This window comes from Taudactylus pleione, unplaced genomic scaffold, assembly GCF_031769625.1.
Source record: "Taudactylus pleione unplaced genomic scaffold, aTauple2 ptg000380l, whole genome shotgun sequence".
Classification (NCBI taxonomy): domain Eukaryota; kingdom Metazoa; phylum Chordata; class Amphibia; order Anura; family Myobatrachidae; genus Taudactylus; species Taudactylus pleione.
Window position 1 is genome coordinate 6,224,105 of NW_028284781.1, and position 12,084 is coordinate 6,236,188.

At 44.1% G+C, this 12,084-nt stretch overlaps 1 protein-coding gene and 1 pseudogene across 2 annotated transcripts in view; one reads left to right on the plus strand and one right to left on the minus strand.

Annotated features, from left to right (window-relative positions):
* The window catches only part of CHN2 (chimerin 2), a 183,285-nt gene that overhangs the window by 47,358 nt on the left and 123,843 nt on the right, over positions 1-12,084 (minus strand). The gene's annotated exons all lie outside the window — the stretch shown is intronic.
* Positions 3,715-5,261, plus strand: LOC148507908 (protein kinase C delta type-like; annotated as a pseudogene).

Here is a 12,084-nt window from a genome sequence, read left to right on the forward strand (position 1 = left end):
GTTACAGTTTGTAGCCACAAGGGATCTTCATACTGGGATGGTAAATAGCTGCAGTTATAAGACATGATGTTACTTAAGAGCTACTCTATTTATTGCTTTGATTTGCAAAACTGCCTATTAATATGTAGATTTGTGAGTTGTTAAGTCGGCACGTAATCCATTTACAGTGTGATGGAGTCAAACTCTATATGATCATTTTACACTTTCAGGCTATTGTCTAGCTCAGAGGATAGACAACCCAGTAGAGTGAGTGACAGGAGAGGCCGTTTGTGGGTGATAATAGGGGCAGGCCACTAGAAATGGGGGTGTGGAGGTGCGAACGCAGGCGTGCCTGAGCGTCTTAATGCCGTTTCAGATAATTAACAGGCAGCATCATTGTACAGGTCACCTGGCTGGTTTTTACACTGAAGTGCTCGCAGTGCCTGCGGTAGGGTATAATCTACCGCAAGCGCTGCGTTCGCTTCTGATGGTACCCGATGTACCGATGGTTGCATACACTTCCTGGAGATGACGTGCGCAAGTGGGCATCTTAAGACAGGCTGGTGGGCATCTACATACAGAAAGTGAATGCACGCCAAGACAGAGGGGTCTATGTACTAAGCAGTGATAAGTGACAGAGTGAAAAGTGATAAGTCTGTGATAAGTGCCAGCCAATCAGCTTCCAACTGTCATCTCACAGGCTGTGTTTGAAAAATGACAGTTGGGAGCTGATTGGCTGGCACTTATCATAGACTTATCACTTTTCACTCTGTCACTTATCACTGTTTAGTACATAGACCCCATAGTGCTGGGTGTGTTCTGAATTTGCATACACTGTGAATGAGCGTACGCATCTAGCGAGCGGGTCTGAATCGGGCCCTGAGTTTGGGAACCTCTGGTCTCGTTAATTGATAAACTATATTTTGTGCCCAGAATGGCTAATTTATGTTTGGCATTTACTAGAAGATATTAATTTCATAGCACACAAGTAGTTTAATCTAGATAAAACTGAATCAGAATCCAGAGCATTATAGATTAGAAACAGTGGACTATATGGATTATTGTTTTTGAATTTATTTATAACAAAATTTGTCCAGGATGCAAATTGTGGATTCTTACACTAATTTTCAAAAGACATGTTGGCCAGTAATAATTACACCCCCCTTTCATTTGTCAGATGCAATCCTATAATGTAACACAATACACAACCTTAAACTGGAGTTTTTGGTAGGAAGGTGCAGAAAAGGTCAAATTCCTTTATCCTCAACACTCTAGTGATTGCTTCACATTTCTTAACTTACAGTAACCGCCACATACTTTACTCTATCTATACTAGTATAAGATTACGCATGCTGTCCCTAGACACGTGCCTAGATTCTCTACAAGAAAATATTTGATTCAGCCATTTAAATTAAGAAGATGCCTTGAAAAGCTACACAGACAGGCCCAAAACAACTTGCCCTCTTTAGATATACACCGTGTCATACTGTGTAATGCTAATCATATGCTCCATTCTCTCCTTGCTGTTTTTACAGATGGATATTTTTATTGGATATACAGGGTAGCTTGGTGTCCACTGAATGGCAGAGGATGTGCCAGACCGTTCCACACCACTGACCATTACAAAGGGCAGTGTGCTGGGATTAGAGTTGGATGGAGAGAGCAATATGCTAATTGACGGGCACTTGATCATTTTGCTCATCTTATATAATTGTGCTTCATCTGTATATATTATACAGATATTTCCTTAATCATCTTTGCTGCAATCACGTCAAACAGTCCCTTGTGGCCTCTGGGCCCAATCCAGACCCGCTCACTAGATGCATTTCCACACTGCAAAAGTATGCAAATCCCGTGATCGCACTGCAAGGCATTAGCACGCCCACTATGTCATGGCGTGCGAACACGGTGTGTATTTAGACGCCCAACAGCCTGTCTTAAGACGCCCACTTTCCCTTAGCAATACATGTCACCTCCAGGAAGTGTATGCAACAATCGGTAACATCAAGAATCATCGGATGCATATGCAGCACTTGTGGAAGACCATACCCTACCGCAAGCACTGCGAGTGCTTCACTGTATAATTCAGCCATGTGACGTGTACTATGACGCTGCGTCTTAATTATGCACGCCTATGAAACGGCGTTAAGACGCTCAGATACGCCTGCGTTCGCACCACCACTCCCCCTTTTCCATCTACCAACCCCTGTCACCACCCACAAACGCCTCTTCCTGTCACTCAATCTAGCGAGGAGTCTGTGTACAAGGGGCAATCGCTTCACGATCGCATGGACTGGTTTGCGCACACACACTGCAATGCATACACATGCACACATTCCACACATCGGCAAGTTACGTGCGAACGCAGCCTAGCGAACGGGTCTGAATCGGGCCCTCTGCTCGCTACAGGAGTATTTTTTTGTGCAGTAAATGCGTCTACATCACAATGATATAACCCATTATCCAATTTCCCCGACACAGTGGGCCTGATTCAGACCCGGTCGCAAGTGCTGAGCGCTCGCAACCGGGTCGATGGTGGCCCAGAGCGCATGCATACGACGGAGCCGGCTCCGTCGTGCGCATGCGCGAGACCCGGATAGCGACGGGCAATCTGTCGCTTCGGGTCTCGCACCAAAGGGGGCGTGCTGTCGATGTTGAGTGACAGCATGCCCCCTTTGGTGGTAGGCAGGACGGGGGGGTGGCTGGCAAGATGGAGACGTTCCCATGAGAACGCCTACCGTCTGGGGGTGGCCCCACTGACATCACAAGTAATGTCAGTGGGAGAGCTTTCGGCTCTGTTTGAGCCGAAAGCTCTCTGGGGCTTGCGGCCACGAGACCCTACCACAAGGGTCTCGTCGCAAGCCCGATGGTCGTGATGGTCTTGACCATCGTGACCATCATCATGGCCGCTCGCTATAGCTGTGGGTGGTCAAAAAAAAAAAAAAAGACCGGGCCTCATTCAGAGCGAGCGCTCTGTCAGAGCGACCGGCTCTGAATCAGGCCCAGTATCCGTTAACCTATTCCTGTCCAAGAACTCCTTAATCAATCCCCTCCACGAGCACCAATCAATCCATCTCTTCCCGATTCATTATCAATCCACCTCTCCAGCACCCTTTAGCACATTATGCTTATTGATATAAAAGTCTAACATATCGCCACAAAAAGGCTGTTTATGATAAATAGGCCCCAAATTGTCAAAGTGAAAATGAAGCCTGGTAGGTTACTGGTAATTTTTTTCTGTAATACATAGCAGGAAGTATCACAAAGATCAGTCTGAGGTATTTCTGACTGGAACCCACTGTCTAAAATTGAGAGAAAATGCTCTTTTAAATGCTTCTCTATTCTGATATATACTGACAGCAATACAGTCTAATCCCACCTCCAAAATGTCCTTTTTCTTATAAATTATTCAATTTAATTTCTTAATATGGACACAATTACATTCTAGATAAGGGAAATAAGGATTATTTCACTTGTACTGTCTGCAGTTTGGACAGTATAAAACTTTCCTATACATCAACTGCCATAATGTATATGAACTTTAGGACTAAGCTCAACTGCACACTGTACCTGCTTGTGACAACACAATTACTGGTGACATCGCACAGCTACTTGTACAGCTGCAGAAACCCGTGAAACTCTGTTTTCAGAAACTCCAAACTGCACCATCACATATTGTAATATTGCAAGTTTGTTTTATTCTCTAAGAGCCCTATTGTTGTCTTCTGATAAAACATGGGAACTATTAAGAGAAAAAAAACCTCCAGACAAAGCAGGAAGATGGAAAATCCAAGGAAAACAGAACAAAAAAGCAGAGAGACGCAGAGAAAGCAGGCAGGCCAGACAAAAGCAGCCAATAAAAAGGTGAATGCATTTGTAGCAGGTGTACAGAGAGGCTGGGACAGGTTTGCTGGATTTCTACAAAAGAAAAGCGATCAGTTCATAAGAGCATGCAGCAGGTGTCCCAGATTTTGGCGAGTGAGACACAGGAGAAACTTTAACATTGCTGAAGATCCAGGGGAAGGATGCAGTCATTGGGCAGACCAGACAGACCAAGAGATGACCAAAAAGAAATCACGCAAAGCAGCTATACAGAGATGCTGGGACAGGATTGCTGGATTTGTACAAAATTAGAAAAATCAATTCATAACAGCAATTATCAGAGGCCAACCAATCATCCCACCGGTTCAGCAAAATGCAGAAGAGAGCTGCACTATGCCCACCAGCCACCAAAGCACAGAGACTGTCCCTTTAACAGTGGGACAATTTACTTTCCACTCGCTACTTTTAAAGGGAGGTTATGGCAAAGTGATGCTGGCAACAGATGGTATTCGTAGGGAAAGAGTGGCAGTGAAAATTTTGAAGAAGAGAGCATTAATTAAAATCTTAAAGAAGAGAGCAATAATAGAACATCACAATAGTTTGTTTGAGTGTCGGGTCCTTGAAATGGCACGTTTTCTGATCCATGGTTATGCAGCCTTCCACACAGAGATCTATCTATACTGTGTAATGGAACTGGCTCGTGGAGGGGATCTGTTTGATTTTGTGAAAGAGACCTCATTGGTGGACCCAACCACAATAAAATTTATAGCTGCTGAACTGGTTTGTGGATTGCAGTTCATGCATTCAAGAGGAATTATTCACTGAGACCTAAAATTGGAGAACATTTTGCTAACCACAGAGGGTCATGTTAAGATCACAGACTTTGGTCTGGCCCTATTGAATGCATATGGAGAAACCAATGCTAAAGTACTTGGTGGGACCAATGGCTATAATTCTCCAGAAATTATAACTTGCCAGCGTTACAGTGCTGGTGTGGACTGGTTCGCATTTGGTGTTATATTATATCTACTCACCCTACGAAAGTACCCTTTTATTGGAAAGTCAGCTTCAGTGGTAAACACAATGATCCTTACATAAGAACCAACATATTCAGGGCTTAGTGATCCTGTAACAAAGGACATTTTAGCAAAGCTCCTGTGTAAGGAACAGTCCCTCTGTCTTGGGGTAAATGGCAATGTGCGAGAACACCCCTTCTTCTCCTTAATTAACTGGGCAGCGATAGAGACTGGAAAAACTGCATCCCCACTTACTCTGCACAAGGACTGCATGGATCTACATGAAAACAGCAACTTCCTATGTTACATAGTGAACGTTTCAAAGAACCAATTACTACCACAAACCAGAGGCTTTTTGATAAAATTCAATTTGTGTGCCCTAAAACTTATCACAATGTGCCAATGGAAGGAGACACTATGCCATCAGATGAAGACCTGGACTAAAAAAAATAGAAAAATCTACAGTCCTAAAAACATTTTGTTCCTGCTGTGTCTGTCGCCTGCCCAAACTTTGGCTACATACCTGAAGCTGCACTACTGCATGCCCCGACCTCAGTTACATCCCTGGAGATACACTGTCTACCGCCTGCCCAAACCTTGGCTACATCCCAGGAGATACACTGTTTGTTGCCTGCCCTGACCTCGGCTACTTCCCAGGAGGTGAACTGTCTGCCACCTGCCCCTACCTCGGCTACATCCCTGGAGATGCTTGGTCGATATTTGGTTTTGGTTGGGATTCAGTTTCATAGTCAGTTTTATAGTCGGTTTTGCCTTTTGTAAATTTCTGATTTGCAAAAACAAATAGAACAAAAATTCAAACTCAACCAAAATCGACCTTTGGTATTAACAGAGAAGGCCCTGCTGAAAAGCTTCCAAAATAGACAAAAATTATTGATCAAATTGGTTACATTCGTTTTGTTTAACCAATTTGTCTGAATGACCATTTTTGTTGGGTTTTTCAGTTTTTGTAAGCAAATTGTCATTTGCTCCCAGCCAAATTGGACAGATGTCTGAAAGATGATTGTAAAGTGTATGCCCAGCATAAATTGTGAAAAAAATATATGTAAAGATGAATACAAACACATATTTGGGTCACATATACAGTACAGAAATGTATATTTGATGCAAAAAAAAAAAACACACCCAGCCCAAATTTATGCATTTACAGGTTGAGTCTCCCATATCCAAAATGCTTGGGACCAGGGGTATTTTGGATATCAGAATATTCTGTATTTTGGAATATGTGCATACCATAATGAAATATCTTGGGAATGAGACCCAAATCTAAATAAAGAATGCATTTGTTTTTTTTTTTTTGTTAATACTTTTAATTAAGCATCACATCACATTACAATAAATATACATGATACAATATAAAATAGGATATATCAGTGGATACATACAGTCAGGTGCATAAATATAGGGATATTGACAGAATTTTCATATTTTGGCCTCTATACAACACCACAATGGCTTTGAAATGAAACAAACAAGATGTGCTTTAACTGCAGCCATCCTCCCAGGCCCCTGCCTCCTCTAGCCCCGACACTGCACTTGCACTCTCGCCTGTCAGTGAGCTCAGTACTTAAACTAGGGATGTGAAGGCTCGGATAGGTTAGAGTTTGCACGCCGAGTTCGGATTTTTCCCTAAAAAAAAACGGAACTCAGAAAGAGGCAAAACGTCATCTTGCATGGACAAACATCATCATTCCTGGACAAAGTCCTTAATGTGTACTTAATGAATTGGGGACACAGCAGCATGGTATATTTTAGTATTTAGGACACTGATGTGCAGTATATCATGTATTGGGGACACTAATGTGGGGCTTAATTAGGTATTGGGGCACTGTAATGGGGCATATCATTTATTGGGTACAAGGAAATCTCTGTTGGGCACTATTGTGCATAGTAGACACTCGAATATTTTTCTCAAAACTTGGTCAACAGCATGTGGGTTTTATGTATTTTATATGTCTGAGAAGAGTGTATTTGGGGAGAAGGAGGGGTAGGGCCTGTAGGGTGAAGTTTTGTCTAGGGCGTCTAGAAACCCTGCACTTGCCTTGTGTCTGGGCCCTCCTCCTCCCTGCACCCAGCTCACCTCATACTGCTGCCGCCAAACACTTATATAATTCGGTCAATTCAGTATATGATGCCCCGGTGCCTTCTAAGACCAAACGCTACATATGTATGTAGAGAGAGGTGGGACTCCAGGGACTGGCACAATGTAAAAAAATACTTGTCACCACATTGTGCCTGTCCCTGGAGTGCCAACTCTCTGCTGTTAAATATATAATGTATGTGTATATGCATATACAGTCAGGTGCATAAATATTGGGACATTGACAGAATTTTCATATTTTGGCCTCTATTCACCACCACAAAGGCATTGAAATGAAACAAACAAGATGTGCTTTAACTGCAGACTTTCAGATTTAATTTGAGGGTAATTACATCCAAATCAGGTGAATGGTGTAGGAATTACAACGGCTTCTATATGTGCCTGCCACTTTTTAAGGGGCCAAAAGTAATGGGACTATCAACTCAAAAGCTATTTCATGGACAGGTGTGGGCTATTCCCTCGTTATTACATTATCAATTAAGCAGGTAAAAGGTCTGGAGTTGATTCTAGGTGTGACGTTTGCATTTGGAATCAATTGCTGTCGACTCTCAATATGAGATCCAAAGAGCTGTCACTATCAGTGAAGGAAGCCATCATTAGGCTGAAAAATCAAAACAAACCCGTCAGAGAGATAGCAAAAACATTAGGTGTGGCCAAATCAACTGTTTGGAACATTCTTAAAAAGAAAGAACGCACCGGAGAGCTCAGCAACACCAAAAGACCCGGAAGACCACGGAAAACAACTGTGGTGGATGATAGAAGAATAATTTCCCTGGTGAAGAAAAACCCCTTCACAACAGTTGGCCAAATCAAGAACACTCTCCAGGAGGTAGGTGTATATGTGTCAAAGTCAACAATCAAGAGAAGACTTCACAAGAGTGAATATAGAGGGTTCACCACAATATGTAAACCATTGGTGAGCCACAAAAACAGGAAGACCAGATTAGAGTTTGCCAGACAACATCTAAAAAAGCCATTACAGTTTTGGAACAACATCCTATGGACAGATAAGACAAAGATCAACTTGTACCAGAGTGATGGGAAGAGAAGAGTATGGAGAAGGAAAGGAACTGCTCATGATCCAAAACATACCACCTCATCAGTGAAGCATGGTGGTGGTAGTGTCATGGCGTGGACATGTATGGCTGCCAATGGAACAGGTTCCCTTGTATTTATTGATGGTGTGACTGCTGACAAAAGCAGCAGAATGAATTCTGAAGTGTTTCGGGCAATATTGGATGGAGCTTCACAGTGCCGATGGACAATGACCCGAAGCATACTGCATAAGCAACCAAAGAGTTTTTTAAGGCTAAAAAGTGGAATGTTATGCAATGGCCAAGTCAATCCCCTGACCTGAATCCGATTGAGCATGCATTTCACTTGATGAAGACAAAACTGAAGGGAAAATGCCCCAAGAACAAGCAGGAACTGAAGACATTTGCAGTAGAGGCCTGGCAGAGCATCACCAGGGATGAAACCCAGCGTCCGGTGATGTCTATGCGTTCCAGACTTCAGGCTGTAATTGCCTGCAAAGGATTTGCAACAAAGTATTAAAAACTGAAATTTAGATTTAGGATTGTTTAGTTTGTCCCATTACTTTTGGCACCTTAAAAAGTGGGAGGCACATATAGAAACCATTGTAATTCCTACACCGTTCACCTGATTTGGATGTAATTACCCTCAAATTAAATCTGAAAGTCTACAGTTAAAGCACATCTTGTTTGTTTCATTTCAAAGCCATTGTGGTGGTGAATAGAGGCCAAAATATGAAAATTCTGTCAATGTCCCAATATTTATGCACCTGACTGTATGTATCCGAAGCTCCACATAGTAAAACATAAGATTATACAATGGTACATATAAATAAAATGGTGATATTCCTGAAGACACAGGCGCATACATCACAGTCCATTTGATAACTTGGAGATTTATTCCATCCAAAGCCACCCTAGAGATGAGGAGAGCCAAGAAGAGCCCAAAATCAACAGACATCCCCCCCCCCAAAAAAAGGGCCTAACCCTCTAGTAATATGGGAGGGTCACCCAATAAAATCCTGGTTTCATACCATTCTGTGTTATGAAGCGAATGTTTAATACGACTCTGGAAGTCCATCAGAAGGATGGAGACATAACTCTCCCAGGAGTCAAAAAATTTAGAAACTAATCTGTCTTTATTTAAGGTTGTTTCCATCCAGTCCATCTGATAGATGTGGTGGATTTTCCGTTTAAATAATTGCAAGGAAGGTTGGTGAGGCAGATGCCATTCTTGTAGCAACTTTCTGCAACCTTTGGTAATCCGCTGACTCTCTGGTATAATACCAAAAATGGCCCATTCTGCTGTAAATGGCAAATAATTCACTAAATGATCCATAGAAATTTTTTTTTACCTGAATCCTGAAAAAGATCAGCTCTAGGTGTCCGGCAGTGGCGGCACTCGTGAGAGGAGGACATACCTGCCAAATATTGTCTGTGGGGTGAGTAGTAAGCTCTATGAAATATAATATAAAATAATTCCTGATATTGCATTGAAGGGATTAAGTGACATGAGGAAGTTAAGTCTTTAACTAATACGGGGCAATTAAGACTTGGAAAAACCACGAGCCATTGTTTTATTCCTGATTGACTAGTGGAATGGTCCATTGGAGAGCATAAGAATGTGTAGTGTGCAGATATGGCCTTTCTTGCAGGTGGGGAACCCAACAAATCATCCAATGGATTTGACCAATCTCTTTCCGAGAACCCCTCAATCAGGGGCTGGCTGGCAACTTTTAGCCTGGGGGGCAAATGCATGCAGGCGGCCCTGGCAGAGGAGTAGCGTGTAGCCAGGGTGCCCGAAGAACGTGCGTGCGCGAGAGGACCCCCTTATGCAGGCCTCAAGTAGTGCCCCAGTAGTGATCCCCCCTATGCAGTGCCCCTTATAAAGTGCCCCCAGTAGTGGTCCCCCCTGTGCAATGCCCCTTGTGCCCCCAGTAGTAAGCCCCTTATATAGTGCCCCCAGTAGTGGTACCCCTATGCAGTGCCCCTTATATAGTGCCCCCAGTAGCAGTCCACCCCCCATGCAGTGCCCCCAATAGTGGTAACCTTTATGCAGTGCCCCTTAAATAGTGGCACCAGTTGTAGTCTCCCCCTATGCAGTACCTCCAGTATTGCCCTTTTTATAGAGCCCCCAGCAGTGGTCCCTCGATGCAGTGACCCCAGTGGTAGTCCCCTCCCCCCTATGTAGTGCCCCTAGTAGTAGTCCCCTCCCCCCATGTAGTGCCCCTAGTAGTAGTCCCCTCCCACCTATGCAGTGCCCCTAGTAGTTGTCCCCTCCCCTTGTAGTGCCCCTAGTAGTAGTAGTCCCCCATTGTAGTGCCCCTAGTAGTAGTAGTCCCCCCCTTGTAGTAGTAGTCCCCCGCTTTTAGTGCCCCCAGTAGTAGTTCCCCCAGTTGTAGTCCCCCACTTGAAGTGCCCCCAGTAACAATCCCCAGTAGTGGTCTCCACCTTACAGTGCTGCCAGTAGTGGTCCGCCCTTGTAGTGCCCCCCCCTGTAGTCGCCCCTCCCTTGTAGTGCCCCCAGTAGTGATATCTCCCTTGTAGTGCCCCCAGTAGTGGTCTCCCTCTTGTAGTGCCCCCAGTAGTAGCCCTCCCTCTTGTAGTGCCTCCAGTAGTGGTTCCCCCCTTGTAGTGCCCCCAGTAGTAGTAGTCCCCCCCCCTTGTAGTGCCCCCAGTAGTAGTAGTCCTCCCCTTGTATTGCCCCCAGTAGTAGTCCCCCACTTGTATTGCCCCCAGTAGTAGTAGTCCCCCCCTTGTAGTGCCCCCAGTATTAGTAGTCCCCCCTTGTAGTGCCCGCCCCTCCCCCAGTAGACACACGTAATAAAAAAAATAAAAAAAACACTTACCTCAATTCCCGCTCCCGCCGTCGCCATCCGCTCCTCCGTCTGTCCTTCCCGGGCCAGGCCGCTCTGCATTATGGGAGAGACGTCATGACATCATGACGCCTCTCCCATTGCCCACTGCGGGAGCCGGAAGATGGAGCAGCTCCCGCAGTGGGCACAGCAGCAGTTAATGAGAGTCTGACAGACTCTCATTGGCTGCTGATCAAAACAAACACACAGCTGCCGGAGCCGGCGGCTGTGTGTGTCACTTGTGTAGCGCTGACCGAACTCCGTCCGGTCAGCGCTACACACGCGGTGCAGTCTGTGTCACAGTGACCCAAGATAAATATCTATTGATTTTGAGAGGTTGACTTCAAATCCTGAGACACTTCCGAAGTTTCACAAGAGGTTGAGGATTTGCATTTATGTTTTATATACACCTTATACACAGGTAATTCTATACAATATTTTCAATAATTTTGTGGCTCAAGCAAAGTTTGTGTACAAACATGAAATTAATTTGTTTCATATACACCTTATACACAAAGCCTGAAGGTAATTTTATACTTTATTTTTAATAATTTTGTGTTTTAAACAAAGTTTGTGTACATTGAACCCTCAGAAAGCAAAGGTTTCACTATCTCAGTCATGCTAAAAAAAATGTATTTCAGAATATTTGGATACGGGAGACCCAACCTCTACATGTATTTCCCTATATTCAGATGTGTCCTCTTACATCCTTGCTGATCGTGCTACAAATGTGCGCACGCATCGCGACATCCGATTACCCACAACAGCGTATGCTATGGTACGCTATGGCACACACTGCGATCGCACCATGCAATTCTATGGAGTCGTGGGTGCAGTGCGTATATCCGTTCGCGGGTGCATGCCTCGTGCCATGCATGGCATGATTTTCCGCGTACACAGCAAAGGTGCAAGAGGACATATCTGTACCTATGATGATCATATGTATCTATTTCTGGTTGAGCCCTAATTGTGTAATGTTTGCGAGTGCAGAGTCATTGAAATATAATAACATGATACTGCCAAATCAATATATGCGTCTGTAGTAGTAGTCACTCAGCATGTTACCCCTAAATGGTAAAGGTTCAGCACTGAGGGGGCGTGACCAGTGCTGTGGGGGTGTGGTCTGCATCATGGGCTGTGGCTAACGCCTTCATTCGATCACCTCAATTGTATTCCCCACTCCGCTTAGATCATCAGTGTAATGTGAAAGTCTACAAATAAAAAGAAAATACCTGATCACATGAATTTGTAACCTCCCTACT